The sequence below is a fragment of the Strix aluco genome, chromosome 2 (genome assembly GCF_031877795.1).
Source record: "Strix aluco isolate bStrAlu1 chromosome 2, bStrAlu1.hap1, whole genome shotgun sequence".
Classification (NCBI taxonomy): Eukaryota; Metazoa; Chordata; class Aves; order Strigiformes; family Strigidae; genus Strix; species Strix aluco.
Window position 1 is genome coordinate 42,071,258 of NC_133932.1, and position 19,108 is coordinate 42,090,365.

The 19,108-nt window shown below is 37.8% G+C and overlaps 1 protein-coding gene across 16 annotated transcripts in view; it reads left to right on the forward strand.

Annotated features, from left to right (window-relative positions):
• Positions 1-19,108, forward strand: part of CASK (calcium/calmodulin dependent serine protein kinase) — a 225,864-nt gene that overhangs the window by 15,040 nt on the left and 191,716 nt on the right. Inside the window, exon 1 of one of the 16 annotated variants that reach the window (XM_074814544.1) lies at positions 9,669-9,725. The exons of the other annotated variants lie outside the window; for them this stretch is intronic. The gene's annotated coding sequence lies outside the window, so the exon portion shown is untranslated. Of the gene's footprint in view, positions 1-9,668; positions 9,726-19,108 lie in introns of those variants that run through there. 16 annotated transcript variants of the gene reach the window in all.

The window sequence follows — 19,108 nt, forward strand, 5'->3', positions numbered from 1 at the left end:
TTTGTAGTATGTGTTTGCATTACTTCAGCTGTGAAGGTTCCCGCAGTACAGCCTTGAAATTTTTTCTACCTGTTGTAGCTGTATTGAAGTTACATCTCTGCAGAAGGCTATGTCAGATCTGCTACCATGTCTACAGAAGGCTTTCACCACCCATCAGGATGCATGCTTCAGTTCTCTTTGTCACTTACTCATTGCCAAGACTGAGCCTTGTCTGCATCTAAACTTGGGCCAGTAGATGCACTTACTGTAGCGTCTCCAAACTTTCTTTTATTCAAAACGTAACTGGATGTTATGCGGGAATTTGTTTTAAGTCCATTTCTGTGACTTCCCCTATCCTCACCCCAACTTGTCTGAAGGTCTCAACGAAGACTGAAGACTGTCAGATACCTTACATAAGAAAAGTAATCTGTATTCAGAGAAAACTACCTGCTGAAATTCTTTCATGCTGTTCTATCCAGTCAAAAGATGTAATTTTTGCTTTTTTTGTACCTATCAATCATACTGAGATGCTGAGTTTTATCTTAATTAGTATTTTGCCATTGCTGCTTTAAGATGAATGAAATGGTTATGTTCTTCCAAATATCCCCAGTGCAGATGTTCTTGAAACATATTCATATCTCTTATGGGTTATAGGGTATAAAAGCAAATTAAAAGTTTGAGGTTTTATATTGTGACAAACTTACCTGTGGTTTGATGGCATTGGGTTCATCATTGGGCTTTTTGTCCTGATAAGAGTAAATGTGCAGTTTCTAGTGATGAAGTTCTACATTAAAAAAAACCAAAACAAAACCAAAAAAAAAAAAAACCCAACCCAAAACAACAAAAACAACTGCTTAATATTTCTAAAGTGTCATTTAAATTTTTTTCCCCACAGAAGTAGCTAGTACAGGACTAATCCTGTAATGTACTTTCTAAAGTTGTTGGTCAGTTCCAGTCTCTGCTTGAATAAAACTGTCCAGGAAAAAAATCTACATCTGTGTGTTAAACAGAGTTGAATCAGGGCTACATTTAGACCAAGGATTTTGCCCAGATTCTACTTTCAGAAGCCTAGCAGAACCTCAGTTGTAGGCTGTGGTTCACTTTTTAGTATTATTTTGTTGTTATTAATTTATTGAAAGCTTCATATGTATGTTAATTTCACATGGTGTTGAAAATAATTGATATTTACATGTTTGAGCAATAAATTAGCAGTGTGCTTCAGCAAAGTCTACAAACTCATGCTCAAATCTGATCTGCTGAGGTAGTTACTTAGGATTGGTTTGAGCTCCATTATGTTGCAGTAGTGAAGGCGACAGTGCAAAACTTTTCCTCAACCCTTGAATGTTTTGACATATAAGCTTTCTCAGGTCAAGTCTGGCCATTTTAGAATATCTTGAACTCGGTGCAGAGCTCATCAAGCGTGGTTACTTTTGATCAAAACTGGGGGAGGGGGGACAGGGAGGGAGTGTAGGAAGCAATTTCCTTTTGTCCAGTGCATGGTTAGTGCACCAGCCCTGCCTGTTGGAGACCTGAGTTTGACTGAGTGTCCTGGGCACTATGTGGAGCTCTACAGTCCTGCAGTTCTAGCTGGGTGACTCTATCCTGGAATACACTATTACAGGGCTACAGGTAGTAGGAAATTTAGATTGTATTCTTGCCTGTGAAGGGAACTGCACTGTACAGGTTGGAGCCTCTAATGCTGTGTATTCATCTTGTTCAGTGCTGCTGTAGTGAAGAATACCTAAGTCTTTGGAGCAGAAGTGTTAGAGCCATCTAGTATTTCAGTATATCCATAGAAGTGTCATCTGCTGCTTCTGGCTGTTTGTGTACAGTTCAGCTCATTAATGCTGGTTTTTGGCTTGGTGTTTTGTTTGTTTGGGGGTTTTTTCCCTTTGGAGAGTCAGACTGGTTTAATCAGTTTTTCAGGTGAGCTGTCTTGTATGCAGTAATAGAAAACACTATTTATAGCTCATATAAAAAGACATAAGGTACATCATAATGAAAGTAGTAAAGATAAAAATTGAAAAGCTTCATTAATAGTCTTAAAGACAACTTCAGAAGAAATCTTAGGAAAAGGAAGATATAGAATAGATGTCAATATTTAAATGAAATTAACTTCTTAAGTTCTCAGAATTCTGTGAAATTGATTATAGTTGCATTCTAGATTCAACATAGAAAACTTCTGAAAGGAGGATAAATACAAAGAAATGAAGACTGTAGAAAAGAACAAGCAAATATGTTCTAGAGAATGAAAGGTAATTTAAAGTGTAAAAACCAGCTCATTTTCTCGTTAAGAATTACAGAATTACAACATTTAATGGGAAAACTTATGGAAAAGCAGTCATTGGTACATATAAGGTTAATACATCAGAAAAATAATAAATCTAAGTGTTCTCATAACAACTCTTAAATATACGACTAATTCGTTATTTATGTGTGTTTGGTAAGTGAAGGACCTCAAATTTTAGAGCTCCTATAACAATCTGTGAAAATGTATACATTTTGTTTAAAAACTAAATAATCATAGTTTAAAATAAATGCATAACTTCTCAATGTTATGCCCTTTTTTTGTTCCTGAAGGGGAGGCTGCAGGAATCATTGAAATCCTGGCCAAGTGGATTTGGAAGCTTGGTTTTTAAGTGGAACATGCTCCACCCCAGTTCTGCTCAGGAGTGCTTTTGCAGTTGCTTCAGTATGAGAAAGGGGGAACAGAAGTTGGAATTGGAAGCTGCTGAGGGAAGATTCCTACCAGGAGTGAATGTGGGAAGAAGAGGGAAGGAAAAGGATGAGTAGAGTAGGTTGATAGGAAGGAAAGAATAAGGAACTGTGTTTGAAAAATTAAATTGAATAACCAACCAGAGGAGGAGGATTTTGATTGCCAGCCTGCAAGGACAGAGAAAATGGGTTGAGGGAGGGAAAAGGAAAAGTAAAAAGTAATAACAAGTTAATAACAGAATGTTTGTAATGGTGAGAGGAAAAACATCCCAGCTGAGCTAAAGCTTGTGGCAAAGCAACAGCTGGTGCCTGAGAAGGTCTGGGGGAAGAAGAATGGAAGTGAGGTCAGAATCAAGAAAGACAAGATTAGGATTAGTGAGGTGATAATCAGATGTGAGAGACACCATTTTAGCAAAGTGGAGTAGGCAGAAGGGCGTAAAGATTGTTTCATGAGTAGGGATAGAATATTTGACAAGGTTATTGTCATCAATTCTTCCTCCACTATTGGTGGCTTTTAAGTAGAATGTTTATTAATTGCAGTGATTTATTCCTTTATTTGTGTGCCATTTAGCCACATGAGCAAACAGAGTAGTGGTTATTCATACGTTCAAGTAAGCTATGAACCAAAACGTTGAATTCAGAAACTATACTAAGCTGAATTAGGGGATAATCGAGCATGGTAACAGTTGACTTTTGTCAGCCATCTCAAGTTATATTCTCTCTGTTTCTTAATCCTATATTTTAACTGATTAAATGACTCCTTCTGAATCTTCATTCTTGCTCTTTTTTCCCCCTTGTCCCCAGTGCGTGTAGCACAGCTTCTTTCATTTTAAATGAACTGGGTTAATTTAAATGTTTCAGATGTTATGTCTTGCTAACCTAGCTCATTCAGACGAAATCAGGTTAGGGAACAATTGCACGCACAGCCAAGGTGAGGGATGAAAGCATGCTTCAACTCTGACAGAGAAAATAGTTGGTTATAGCTAGGTTTGACAGCTCTGTGCCAGTTGGATTCTCTGATCCTGTATGCATGTGTCTTACTGCAGCTATCTTGTGAATACGTACAAATTCACAATTTAGTAAAAGTTATTTGTTTTTTTTAATACAACACTATAACATTAGGCAAAGTTTGTGCAGACTTTCAATATATTAAAAATATTATCGATGTATTTGGTGACTCGCTGCCAATTGACAGACCTATTAATTTTAGACAACTCAGAAAATGGAAGACTTTTTACCTTCGGATAGTCAGACTTTTTTTAAATCTTGATGTCACAGCAGACATTTTGTTTGGTGTTTGTTTGTTTGGTTTGGTTTTTTGGCATTTTGGGGTTTTTTGTAGGTTGGTGGTTTTTTTAGTCCCCTAAAGCTGAGTGCTCAATATATTCCATGTTAACATTATGCTTCTGAGTCCTGTGAATTTCTTTTAGCCACATACTGGTAATTCTATTGTTTTTCTTCTGAAAGAATTAAGTTTCTCCTTCTTGAGATTCTTTATATTTTGTTCTTCGTTAACATTTCCACATGATGCATATAAGTCATTGGTTTAAGAAAAAACCCAAAAAGAATCCTGTTAGTATTGCAAACTTAAAATTAGCCAGGACGAATTAGCAAGTGTGACTCTTTCCACCTTTTCTGTGATGTGCAGTGTGAATACTATAACCAGACTGGCTTTTTAAATCTACCCTCTAGACTTGAATGAATTGCATGGAAGTCAGCATATGGTTGTTAAACTGGCAATGATTTCCTATATCATATCCTTGCAGTCTTCTTGAGTAATGGTAGGATTATACAAGGTTACCAATGGATAGAATTCAGCTTGCAGCGCTGCTGTTGATGGCATGTTACAAAGAGCGAGCACTTGATTAAAGAATCTTAGAAGGATGTTGCCATTTAAAAATACCCATTTTACAAGTATAAATCTGGAAATTACCTTCTACTTAAGCGCTGCTTTTCTGTAAAAAAATCTTCTGTATAGATACAATAAAAAATTTAGCCATTGCTCATATAGTATTTTTGTATACTGGCTTAACAGAAATCAGGCATTGTAATTTTTACATTTCCTTATTAAAAATATGCAAGATATACTGTGTTGCCACTCAGCTTTTCATGTCTCTCTAGAATTGCGTGATGGTCTTATCTGTCACTGAAAAAGAAGATTCCAGCATATGGATGTAGTCAGAGGATGGGTTTCTGTGTCAATCAGTTGTTTATATTCAGTTACCAATAGGAAATGGTGCTCTGTCCCTCCTCCCCACAGATTTTTTTCTGTCCTTTATGCTGCTGGAAAAAAGCAGGTGGTTGTCAACTCTCTGCCTCGGACTGATGAGACTGGAGATGCTTAATGTATTATATAGTATGAATGCAGTATAAACTCTCTTGCTGCTGGCCTGTTTGAATGTCTGAAGATTTATGGGTGAAGATGAAGAATATTGCTTTAAGCCTTTGTTGCTGTGGCAGTTTTCTTTCCCATGTGGTGACCCATCAGTCCAGAGGCAGCAGGATGGATAAATAAGATCTGTGTTGCATTGTTCCTTTGGCAAAACAAACAAAAAACCTGAAGACTCAGATAAGTGAATGAGGTTTTGGGAAAGAATGAGTTATGCTGTGCATGCTCACTACATGTATGTTCTTAGGCCACTGCAAACATAAAGTAAAATTGCTTTCTTAGAATATTTCAGATTAAAGGGCCCTTGAGAGGTCTTCAGTCTGATCTGCTCAAAGCAGATTGCTCAAGGCTTTGTCCAGTTGGGTCTAGAAAAGATGGAGAGCCATAATTTCTCTGGGTACCCTGTTCCAGTGTTTAATTATTTTACTAGGGAAAACTGTTTTTCTTATATCCAACTGGAATCTTCCCTATTTCTCTCTATGACTGTTGTGGCACATTCTTCCACTGTATACCTTGGCAAAGAGCTTGGCTCTATCTTCTTGATAACCTCTTAGGTGTTGAAAGACTATTACCCTGTTATGCTTTCTCTTCTCTAGGCTATACAAGCTAATTTTCCTCAGCTTGTCCTCATAGGCCAAATGTTTGAAATGGGATGTTCAATTTGTCAGTTTTTTTCCAAGGACCTTTGGTCCCTACTTGCAGTTGGCACATCTCCATCTTTCTTTTTTTTTTCCCTATGAAAAAAAAAATCATGGTAGATTAAGGGATATTGTCTGTCTAGACTTCAGGAAGGTCTTTGACTCTTGTTTCCCATAAGATTCTCATAGAGAGGCTGATAGAGTATGGGATGGATGAGCAGACAGGTAGATTGAAAAGTGACTGAACAGCTGAGCCCAGAGGATGCTCATCAATGGCCTGAAGTCTAGTTGAAGGCCAGTAACTACTATTGTATCCCAGGTATCAATACTGGGTCCAATTATCTTCAACATCTTCACCAGTGATCTGGGCAATGGGACAGAACGTACCCTCAGCAAAGTCACAGATGACACCAACCTGGGAGGAGTGGCTGATAAACCAGAGGGTCATGGTGCCATCCACAGGGACCTCAACAGGCTGGAAAAATGGGCTGACAGGAACCTCATGCCGCTCAACAATGGGAAGTGTGCAAAGTCCTGCAGGTGGGAAGAAACAACCCCATGCACCAGTACATGCAGGGGGCTGACCAGCTGGAAAGCATCTTTGCAGAACAGGCCCTGTGGGGGTCTTGGTGGACACAGAGTTGAACATGAGGCAGCAATGTACCCTTGCAGCAAAGAAGGGCTAATGGTATCCTGGGCTGCCTTAGGAGGAGTGTTACCAGCAGGTGGAGGGAGGTGAGAGGGACAATGTGCATAAACTGTAACACAGGAGGCTCTGTCTGAACAACAGGAAACAGGTGATTTTTTTTTTTTTTTTTTACTGTGAGGATGACTGAGCACTGGCACAAATTACTCAAGAGAGTTTGTGGAGTATCCATCCTTGGAGATATTTAAAAGCTGATGGTCCGCAGTATCTTGTTCTAGGTGGCCCTGCTTGAGCAGGGGGCTTGGACCAGATGACCTCCAGAGGTCCCTTCCAACCTCAACCATTCTCTGCGTATGTGATTTAGAGAAATAGATGATACATCTCATGTTTTTTACAACCTCTGCAGCAAGTTTCCTCAGCAGGAGGCTGGAAGGTTTGAGTGTTTAATTGGATCCAACCCAGGTTTGCATGTCACGGTTGCTTTTGATGTTTCTGGGAGTGGAATGGCCTCTGATACTATATTCAATATCTTGCAGTTTATAAAAATAGTGGGAATGGGGTGCACAGTTCTACATGCTCAGGTTTGCTGTGATCAGAAATATGTTGAAAGTCTGGCTGTAATATACCTTTAAGTTTGTCATCTTAAGTGGGATCTTTCATTTAGTACTGAAAGTTACCAGACAGCATTCCAGATCTGGTATCCTCCTAAACCTGGGGGGCACACACTACTTCCAAACCATTTGGAACCATTTCTTATGATGCCTCAAGTCTTGATTGCTGCATCATTCACTATGTATATATGACGATGCTTTCTCCCACAGTGTGGTGCTATTGTGTTCAGCTCTGTAAAGCTAGTAACAGAACTGAAGTAAATCATTCTTTAAAAGGGTATAAGACAATAGCGCATCAGCTAAGAAGGATCCTCATATTTTCTCCCTTCTAAACACCACATTGCAGTTAATGTTTGCAAGAACAGAAGTTGTGAGCATGGATAAGGTTTGCATGAAGTTATGTTCTTCAAACCTGATCATTGTTAAAATTTTAGTGGCTTCACAGCCTCCTTTCATTTTGCATTGTAAACAGAAGGAAGAAGCGAAATATTTTTCAAAGGTGGTCTTTCACTGCCTCTGTCACTGAAGCATGAATGAACGTGCATGTTCCTCATAGATTTTCCATGTGGACTTGTATAGCAAAGGGAGGTAATAACAGTAGGTAAAACGCCTGGGTACAAGGTGTTCTTTTTTACCCCTTCGGTCTCCACTGAATTAATGTAGACATTTGACTAGGTCATTGGACCATCTTTACCAAACCAGAAGTGAATATGCTTCTGCACAGGAGTGGAAAAAATGAGCTTAACTTAGAACCATTATTTAACTTTGTTTAATTATGAAGTAGATTTCCCCTTTCCTCCCCTTCAAATGATAGTGGAATTTAAACAGAAATGTTAAACCAGTGGGATGTTATACTAAGATACACCTCACATTGAAAGTGAGACATAGTAAACTCGAGTCATCATTAATTGTTTTATTTCCTGTAACAAAATGTGCCCAGCTGCTTGCAGTTCATAAATAGTCAGTTCTGCTTGTTCTTTTCTTTTTCTTTTTTTTTTCTTTTGCTTTCTTAATTGTGAATCAAGAATTTGTGTTTCCTGAGAGGAAGTTGTTTCTTAATTTGATTTACACTAATGTGGCCATGAGTGATTCTAATAGAGCTTTCTTTGCTTTTTTTTGGCATGCTCTTCAAGTATCTTCCTTCTCACCCCACTGCATACTCTTGAGTCCAGATTCTTTTTTTTTTTTTAGTCTTTTCATCAGTTTATTCTTTTTCTGAGCTGCATCTTTGCCTGCAATGACATCTGTGCAGCAGTAATGTTTACTCATCTCTATTTTAGCCACATGGCTCTGTGATTTTAAGCCCCTCTTCTGTTACTGAGACCCAGGACCAAAGTCCAAAATTAGCTGATTTAAATCCAGTTACAAAAAGGTATTAGTTCTTGAAATTGTCTTGCTGATTTACTATGCATACACAGGCTTTTACTAGAAGGTGATGTAATGAATGGCTTGTTTGCTGTGATTGTTGGGTTTGTTTGAATTCATTACATCCTTTAATGTAACATACTCTGGAGTTACTAAATGTGTGAAGGGCTTTCAGGAGTAGTGTTGATAACCAACTTAATAGGGTGTTGCTTGAGCTTTAAAATGTTTTGAAGAAATTGAGGCTTATGCAGTTATTTTTAATTTATTTAATCTTAAATAAACAAATCTTCAAATAACTGTTAAACAGGCTAATAAGACTTATCTGGCCTTCACCATGTTTATGCTATAAATAGATCTAAAGCCAGTCCTTGGCAGCAGGCCGCTTAACAGGCTTCTGTGTGGCTTTACAGCTAGAACTGTGTATGTCTGGGAGACCCACCTGGTGAGTAAGCTCACTTTTTAAATGGACCTTTTTTCAATGGTGAAAGTAAATAAGAAAAGAAGTAAAATTTATAGTCACAGGAAAAGAGGGAGGGGGCTGGATCCATCTAGTGATTTTAGCTCTTATAAAATCTTGAAGAGTTAACAGCATGCCTGTGCTACCTCAGTAATTAGATGAATAAACTGATTGTCAAATATCCAAGGAGTATTCTGTTTTTCTCTGAGTATACCGCACTTAACACATCACGATAAAATTTATAATTTCCTCAGTGATTGAAAAAGACATAAGTAAAAATTTGATATGTGAAACAGCATCACCTGCTTCAAACTTGCTAGTCAGGAAGAGTGAACATAAAGTACCTTTTCCATAGTTAAATTATACTTGGGCATGTGTCCCAGTTTAGGGCACAAATAAGGTAATTGGAAAAAATGTCCTCAGAATTTGCTACACTAGAATGGGAGACCAGAGATGACCTGGGCTGTTTTAGATACTTAGGTAATGGGGGGTCAGATTGAAATAATTTTCTTACAAAGAGATAGAATTTTAAAATCTTTCTCAGGAGAGCATGATGTTATTTCTCTAATTTAAATGATCTTGTAGACATTTGACAAATTATTATGTCTTTAAAGCATGTATGTTTAGATTAATTTCTGAATCTGTTTAAAATGAGTATACATACAGGTATAGAGTGGCTGAAGTACATCAAAATTGTTCACTTTTATACATTATCTGTAAAAACAAAAATCCAAGATATGTATTTGAGATGATACACTGTACACTGAAACTGTTTTATGCAAAGCAGCATGTCTTGTTTTCTGCAGAGTACAGTGACAAATGGAAGGAGGAATTTAACAAGAGACAGAGGAGCTTCTTGATTAACAGTGGCAAGATTTCTGTTTAACTACCAGTGGTATTGAAACCTGTCAGTTATATGCTGTCTGTAAGCTGGTTTTGCTTTTGTACCTAATACTGGAATTGATTGTAGTATCCACTTGCTTAGAATTATTGACTGCTTAGGACATTAGGCACATTTCTGATTTCCAACCCAGTCACACAGAACTTTAATTTTTAAACAAAATTACTGAAACTAATAGCTGGGAAACTAATAGTGTCCTGTTATGTTTGTGAGCTGAAAAATAGTATGGCAGCAAGTAACAATTTGGGAAAAACTGGGGGTTTTTTATCCACATTCCTTTGTGCAAAGTGTGTTATTAATGCATGCATGCATTTCATCTGAACATAATCTGTTTGGGGTTTAAGGAGATGGCTATAGCCTTAATGCCAGCCATAATACAAAAAATTCTATTATTCTATAACAAAACTGTTTTGTAACATAATTGTGGCAAAGACTTTTAATATCAGTACATAAAGACAATTAATTTCATGAGCACATTCTCCCTCCCAACCCTGAAATGTACTGCTTTTGCAAATGCAGAATGAAATAAAGAAGTTAGTTTCGTCAATAATTGGAGAATGTGTTATTTGGACATTTTACTTAAAACTTTAATTTTCTTTTTGTGTAAGATAAGTGAGAAATAAAAAAGATACACATTTCTCAGTCTTAGCTCTACATTGCTATCACTATGCGCAGTATTCTAGGGTTGTATTCTGGAGTATGTACTCTGCATGTAAACATAATTTATGGGATAATCTAATAGTGTCTCTGAAAAATGTTGAATAGAAATTTGTCAGAATGTTTATCTTAGAACGTTATGGAAAAAATTAACGTTTGTCATTGCTTTCTTGCATTGTCTTGGGAACTCCATGTACTTAAAATTGAACCATATTAGATATTTTGTGAGGCTTGAACTTTTCCAAGAAACATAGTACTATGCGGTGTTTGCTTTATATATTTCCCTGAACTGCTGTATTTTACCATATACATCATTGTGGTGGTTTAGGTCCTGCCGGGGTCTGAGACCACACGGCCGCTGCCCCTCCCCCCACAAAGGGAGTGAAATACAAAGCCCTGGGGCTGAGATAAGGAGAGGTTTAATACAACAGTGCAACAGCAACACAACAAACAACAACAATAACAGTAATAACAATGAACAGAGCAAGGTATCTACTGATACAGCAGTGAGAGCAGAGGAATCACATAACACATGCGTTAACCAATGCTCCCATGCTTGGGTGCCCGCACATGACATCAGCATGGTATTGAATAACCCAGCTAGAGCTTCCCCCCCACTGCTGGGGAAATTTAACCCTATCCTAGCTACACCAGGACAATCATCAATGTGATCTGTGCATGAAATACACCTGTAAGAGATATTCATGCCAGGTGTATCACTAGCAGAGGCAAATGAGTATTATAATTAATCAGGTTCTATTGTTTTGTAAATGGTGTAACTTATTAATATGGGCAATGTTTAAGTGAGTTTATCCTGCATGCAGTAATGCTTTATGGCACAGTGCTTGAACAGTAATTTTAGTGGTTTCATTTCTTTTATTTAAGGTTCTCTAAACATAAGTTTGTGGCCTGAGCAGATGCTACTTAGGAATGATCAGACCATTTTCAATTAAGTGAAAACAGAAATGGAATAGTTTCCAATTCAGCTACCAGTGAACAGTGATTCTTTAATATACAACAACAGTGCTACTGTTTTTGATTGCAGGCACAACGGTCGGTGTAAGTTAGACAGAATGACTGAAAGTCATCTTTCTTAACTCTGGATTTTACTTCTTTATAACTTTACCTGTAACTGATTTACTTACATTCCTTACGTATCCGTTAATCTTTCTGTTCAAAACCAAGGAATAACTTGAGATTCTGCGTAAAAGTAGATGCAAATGTGTACCAAACATCTAACAATCATTAAAATGCCCATAGAATTCCTATACATTTTCCTTGCTTTATTGGATGCTATAAAAATTGCTGTGCTACTACTGTATATTATAATAAACTGATCTCCATACATCTTCTCCAACAGCTAAAATACATCTCAAAGTAATACTGAAATGCTTTTCTAAAAACACTGTTTAAAGTGCTTTTTATAATACTCCTGTGCATGAACTGTGACCTATATGTTAGTCTGTTTAAAAACAATCAAACAAAACCAACAAAAAAATCCACAGTGAAACAAAACCAAAACAAACCCCACAACAAAACAAAACCCCACAAACACACACAACACACAGTCCCCCCCTAATTAATACATGTTTTGTGTTAAAGAGCCACGTTCCGTGTGTAAGGAAGTTCTACAGTGGTTCAAGTAATGAAATAACATTAAATTAATATGGTGACCATAAGGAATATGTGCAGAACTTAGTTCTATGTATTTAGTTTTAAATGTGTCTCAAATTAAACTGCTTTGCTCTGCAAGGGACTTAATTTTGTTGTGGCTGTTAAGAGTAGCATCTTATTTTCTGTTAAATACACAGCCTATGGTTATCTAAAGTCCTCTTTTGTAAGGGCGTAGGTTTTCTAGCATGTCCATGTCACTGACAGATGGTTAAAACTGGACCAGAGGAAAGAATGCTCCACTTTGTGTCATTTGATGTAATCATTCCTGTCTATGAAATTTTGGGAGTTAATGAGTGCTACTTAATTCTGTTTCTGAGACAAAACTACTGGTTGCCTAGAATTTTTACTAGTTGGAACAAGTGTTTTGGCCTTACACTTTGTGTGTGTTTGGGGAGTTTAATATTGTTAGAATAACTGCTTGTTCATGCAAAAATATTCTAACAAAATTGAAATGCAATCAGTAAAATGCATGTTGTTATGGGATTAGAGTTACATTAAACTGCTGTCAGAACTCATTAGAGGAAGTATTGTCTGAATGGTTCTTTAAACCTGTATGAATAGAATTTACATTTCTTCCTACAAACACTATTCTTTCACAGCTGTTATGGTCTAAACATATTGGTAGAAGTATTTGCTTAATTTCTTTAATATTGGTAACAGTAAGGCTATCATTCAGATAAAGAGTAAGACTATAATTCAGATACACAGGCCTTTAGTAGATTTCACCATTTCTGGATTATGGTTTACTTCTGCAGTTAAAATACTTTTGGTAAATTGAGTTATCCCTTGTTCAAATAGAATCCTGTGTGGTCTTTTCTAAATACATAGAAGTAAATACAATGTATCTCAAGGTTGTTTGCAGATAACTTAGGGCTGATACTTTATAAAAAATTCTTTCAATGAGTTGTGTCGTTTTTACTAAAAACTTGTGCTTATGAATAAGTTGAGAAATGTTGTACGTAGCAAATTTGGTTTATTGATATTGAAAACAGAATCATGTTTTAGATTTCCAACATTCTAACATTACTGTGTTACTAGTATTATCTGTACATACCTATGCAGTTCAGAGTTATCAATTGTTCAGTATAATACCTTGGTTTTGCTCTGAGCACTAGTTACAGTAGCTTGCTGTTTGCTTTGGAGTCTGATGTTTCAAACTGAAGAACAGAATGAATTGTATCCTGATTTCATTGGTTTTGGGGAATCTGTTTAACTTGCATCCTAACTGAAACATCTCCTCTACTGGTCGCAGATTCTTACAGGTCATGATGTGGACTGGGGAAAAAATAAAAAGGCAGCTTAAGTCTGTAACTTGAACAGCAATGTTTGTAACCAAAACTTCTATGAACTTCTGTAGTGTACAGCTAAACAAATTCCACTAACTTTAAGTGCCATTTTTTGGAAACTTCTTTCTGTATTGGTTACCAACATTGTACCATTATTAACTAACAGTGAGAATGTGAGCCAGTGAAAGAAATTATCTTAATATATCTATTTTTTAACACTGATACAGTGAGTGTGGATAGATTTCATATAACTTGCATGCATCTTGCCCTCTAAATTGTCCAAGTGTATATGTTATGCTTTAGGGCATTACCTGTAATCCTAAAAAATAGCCAGTAAATAAGTTCAAATATAAAATCCAAATGTTTGAATTGCACAGTTGTTAACTCTCTCCATGGCTTAGTTTTTGATTGCTCCCACTGCCTCTCTCCAGAAAAAACTTCTGTAGAGCTGGCTAACTGTGAACAATGCATATATGGGCCAGGTGGTGTTGCTTGACCTAGAGTCCAGGAATCAGTCTTTGGTTGTCTCTTATTTGACTGTTCAGCAGTCAAAGGTCAATTTCTAACTTCTTACATTTGAGCGTACAAAATTATTAGCTGAAATAAACACTTTAATTTTTGCTTTAAATTATAAATTTAGTGTTCCAGACTGTATAGCAGATTATCTGTAGCAAATACAGTACGGGTAAGTATTTTAAATATTGTCTTCTAAAATCATCTAAACTGCAGGTTACTGTGATTACAGGGGGAGGAGGTGAAGACCCAGTCAGAATTTTTTTTTTTTTTTAAAGCAGCATAAATTAGCAAAAATTAAGTGCATGTACAGAAGTCGGAGTACAGAATGCAGGATATGATCCCTTGAGGTCTAATAACAGTAGAGATGTGAAAAAGAATGTAACAGTGTTTCTGCCCATAGTATCTTTAGAAGATTGTTGCAAAAGCACTTAAATGTTAATTTAGTGTTCCCCTTGTGAATTCTGTAGAGAAAAGGGAAAACCAAGAGATGAATTAGGTGATGTAAATAAATTTGAGATAGATAGAGCATATTGAACTCTCCAGTCACTTCTTATATTAATTCTTCAAAGGGAAGCAGTTAAATTTTTATTAAAATTTTTCATTTGTCTGGTGTTTTTTTCTGTGTTGTGTTTTTTTTTTTTTTCCAGAGGTCTGTCTCACAATAGTATGACTTAGCATTTCCAAGTCATGTCAATATATATCATAGTTTAACTCTTAACAGTGTTTGAGAGAAGAGGATGGCTCTTTAACACGGGGCTTTATCAGAACTGTGTAAGCCATACTACTTCTCTGGACTTAGTCAAAACATTTTTAAACATTTCAAAATTTACCGATCTAATGCATGAATATTAGCTTATGCTTTTCCCAAGAACAAATGTGCAAGAAAGAGGCAACACTGTAAATCCCTTTCTGTTTGCAGTGTAGGTTGTTTTAAAGTATTTGCTATATCTTCCATATTTCCAGTGTGAGTTTTGGATTTCTTTGTAACAGAAAAACATTTTTTTAAAACCAGCAGACCTGCAATATGTGTGTGTCTCCATTGGTATTTTATTTCAGGTCATGAATGCTCTTTTGAATTAAGTCTCTGGGTCATCCAACCTTAATGTGCTTTGCTGCATTTCATATGGCAGAGTGATCTCAGAGTGTTTGAACTAAACTAAACTGAATAATACATTCTGAAGGTGAACATAATGCTCTCTAACCTCTAACCCCTAATGGGTATTTAGTCCATGGGACCAGACTAGAGCTAGTTCAGAGCAAAACCTCTACAAACACTTTCAGTGTGAATGGATTCTTAGTACTCTTTCACTTTACCAATATATTCCTACTGCACTGCACCTCTTGCTAATGTAGACTTGTGCTCTGGTACATAATTTGAAATGACTTTTCGACAGGAGAGATGTTGCAGAATGTTCATCTTTAGCTGTGCTAGTGAATTTGACAAGTGGTTTTATTTCTTAGGTTGTCTTTCTTTTTGGATGTGTATGGTACCAAAGTTTTGTTACAAATTGATTTACTGAAATGTTTTAGAGCATGTGATTGCAGTAGTAATAAAATACAAGGAATTTTGGGTTGGGTACTGGTTATATTGCTTTAGGTATCCGACTACTACCATTTAAAGGTAGGGTGCTATTGCTACTCTGGAGTGGGTGGGAAAAGGCAAAGATAACCAACTTCTTCCAGTATTACTTTCACCGTAGCTCTGCTTTCCAAAGAGGGAAAGCATATGGGCTTGACTAGGTTAGCTTGGACTGATTTAAGCCTCATCACGTTTTGGTCATATCTCAAATCAGAAAAAATAAAGGTGAAATTTTCATTATTCATGCTCAATTTATATAGAGTTTGCCCTTCCCTTAAAGACAAACCTGTGCACTGTCTTGCTTTACCAGTGTGATTTCTTACAGAAGTGAAACTGGGCAGGGGGAGGGGGGAGGTGTTTGCTTTGGGGGAGCATTAAGCATATAGCAGGCTTGCTCAAGGGCAGTTCACCCCTGCTCCAGGTCCTCTGTATGGCAGTGGACAGGCTACTCTGTGGGTTAGCTGCTTTTAACTTCTGAAATGTAGTGTGGAGAAAAGTGAGGCAGCAATCTGACAGCTTTTATGCCAAAGTAAACCAGCATAGCTAACTGGTTTGCTAAAAGCCAGATCTGATGGTTAAGACAGCTTTATCTGGCCCTGGGAAACAGGACTGTCCTGACAAAGGACAGTCCATCCCAAAGTCATGGATATTGCTGGTGGATTATAGATGAGTCTAGTGGCAGTTACTGGCTCAGCTGCAGTGTCTTGTACTTTTGGTTTATCAGGCACCACCTGGGATGGGTTTGTCACACCAAACTGGGAATGAAAGTGACACTTGAGAATGGAGAAATTTGTCATCTCTTACATAAACACCTTTAAAACTATTCTTCTGCTTTCATAATTTTAAGGAAGAACTTTCAAACTGACTCTCCTTTTCCTGGAATTTCGGTCTTCACATAGCTCAGTGCACTCTCCTGTGTTAGCCAGGCTAGATGTTGAAAAGAGACTACAGAATTTTGTTCTGTTTACCTTGAAGTTTTATCTTGACAGACATAAGTATGGTAACTTTTACCAGGGGTTTACCATCTGGAAAAATTGATGGGAATGGTAGCTTACTCTGATTTCTCCAGGGAAACTATTCTGCACTCCTTTGCATGTGCATGCAACCGAATTGTGCCATGATGAGAGACGGGTTTTGACAAACAGCTTTTGATTTGTGACATTCCAGATGTTGGCTGTGATGTATGTCAAGACTTGCACAAATTTGATTATCAGTGACATCAACACAGATGTGAAGAGATGACTTAACATGTAGTTGGGTTGTCCTGTAATAGCAGAACAAAATACTGTGGTTTAATGTACAGTGCATTGTATAGTATAACTATTGTATTTTTACTGGTCTCTTTTGTCAGTTTGCATTCATTTTTTGAGAAGATAATGTCATGGATTATGTAAATGATTGGAAATTGTTCTGAATTAAATAAAGGTGCTACAGGAGTAGTCAGCATGGACTCGCCAAGGGGAAGTCATGCTTGACCAATTTGAGAAACTTCCAAGATGAAACAACTGGCCTGGAAGATGAAGGAAAGCAGTGGATATTGTCTCCCATAAGATCATCAAAGAGAAACTGAAGAAGTATGTGCTGGTTGAGCAGGTAGTGAGGTGGATTGAAGAGGGTGCTCATCAGTGGCACAAAGACTCATTGGAGGTCAGTAACTAGCAGTGTACCCCAGGGGTGAATACTGGGTCCAGTCCTCTTCAGCGTCTTCATTAATGATCTGGGTGATGGGGCAGAGTGTACCCTCAGCGAGTTTGCTGATGACAGGAAACTGGGAGGAGTGACTGATAGGCCAGGTCATGTTGCCATCCACAGGGACCTCAACAGGCTGGGCAACTAGGGTGACAGGAACCTTGTGAAGTTGAACAAGGAGAAGTGCAAAGTCCTGCAGGTGGGAAGAAACAACCCCATGCACCAGTACATGCAGGGGGCTGACCAGCTGGAAAGCATCTTTGCAGAACAGGCCCTGTGGGGGCCTTGGTGGACACAGAGTTGAACATGAGGCAGCAATGTGCCCTTGCAGCAAAGAAGGGCTAATGGTATCCTGGGCTGCCTTAGGAGGAGTGTTACCAGCAGGTGGAGGGAGGTGATCCTTCTCCTCTGCTCAGCACTGGTGAGGCCACACCTGAAGTTCAGGGTCCAGTTCTGGGCTCCCCAGTCCAAGAGAGACATGGACATACTGGAGAGAGTCCAATAAAGGGCTGCCACTAGGATGGTGAAGGGACTGGAGCGTCTCTCCTATGAGGAAAAGCTGAGAGAACTGGGACTGCTGAGCCTGGAGAAGGGAAGGTTCAGGAAGGATCTCATCGTCAACTACCTGAAGGGAGGCTGCAAAGCAAATGGAGCCAGGCTCTTTTCGGTGGTGCCCAGCGACAGGACCAGAGACAGCGGGCACAAAGCAGAACACAGCAGGTTCCATCCGAACATGAGGAAACACTTTTTTTTACTGTGAGGGTGACCAAGCCCTGGCACAGGTTGGCCAGAGAGGTTGTGTAGTCTCCACCACTGGAGGTATTCAAAAGCCGCCTGGACACAGTCCTGGGCAGCTGGCTCGAGGTGGCCTTGCTTGAGTCAGAGGGGTTAGACCAGATGACCTCCACAGGTCCTTTCCAAACTGTGAAATACATTTTACAGTTAAAAAGCAAATGTGTAAGCAAATGTTGAAAATGCAGGTGGTTTGAAATTTGTGGGAAGTAACACTGTAACACTGGATTGTTTTAAATAGTTGCTTCTGCTTTAAAAGAAGGTTTTTGTGGAGATAATTTAAGGAAGTTATTTAGCTGGTATTATATATTGAAAGACTGACCAAATGCTTCTCAAAATTATTTTCCTTTTGTTACATTTGCTGTGTGACTTGCAAGATTATTTCAGGTAGGTGTTATGCCTAAAATAACCTCTGAATTTGCATGACTACAGAAGTGAAGTGTGGGTGACTGAATTGAGAATGAATACATGTTTTGGAGAGCTTTTTTTATGATCATCTGATTGAGTACTAAAGCATATTAAGATTTCATGACTATTTCAAGAGCTGTTTGTAAGAACAGCAAAAAGGCTTTGTTTCAGGGTCTTGTGTGATTCTCAACTATTTTAAAAATAGTTTTGAATGATAGGTTAATTCTTCGCATATAAACTTTAGGCAAAAGTGAATTAGCTTTTGACAGAAAAGAAGTCATGGAATGTCAATTTTGCTTTTATACAATTGCGATCTTAGCTTTACTTTTATAATTAGGTTTCTGGCTGATGTAATTTTAGTGATAGTAGTGGCTGTAATTTTGTGTAAAATAGAAGAGTATCAGTATAAAAGAGAAGCCAAACCTGTTTTGTAAATAGGATTCTTCAAATGTTTTTAAGACCTGTCTGGTTCTGCTAACAATCTTTTGTCCTTTAACATTGACAAGCACTCAAGTTATGCTTCATTTATTTTTTCAAACTGATTGAAGTAACATCTGTTTCTGAAAGATGTGATCCTTTTCCAGTGACCAGAAGAGTCACTGAAAACCAACTCATCTAAGCCCAGTTCTTTGCAATGGATTGTTTTTCACTAGGTACATTTCTTACCTGTCTCACTCCTGTGGCCACACAGCTGCCAATGCTAATACAAAGAACCTGGCAGAAGTGCATGCGTGGAAGGACAGGATATCCTCATTTGATGACTACCTATGTAATGGTTCATCTTAAAGCAGTCATCAAGCTGTAGT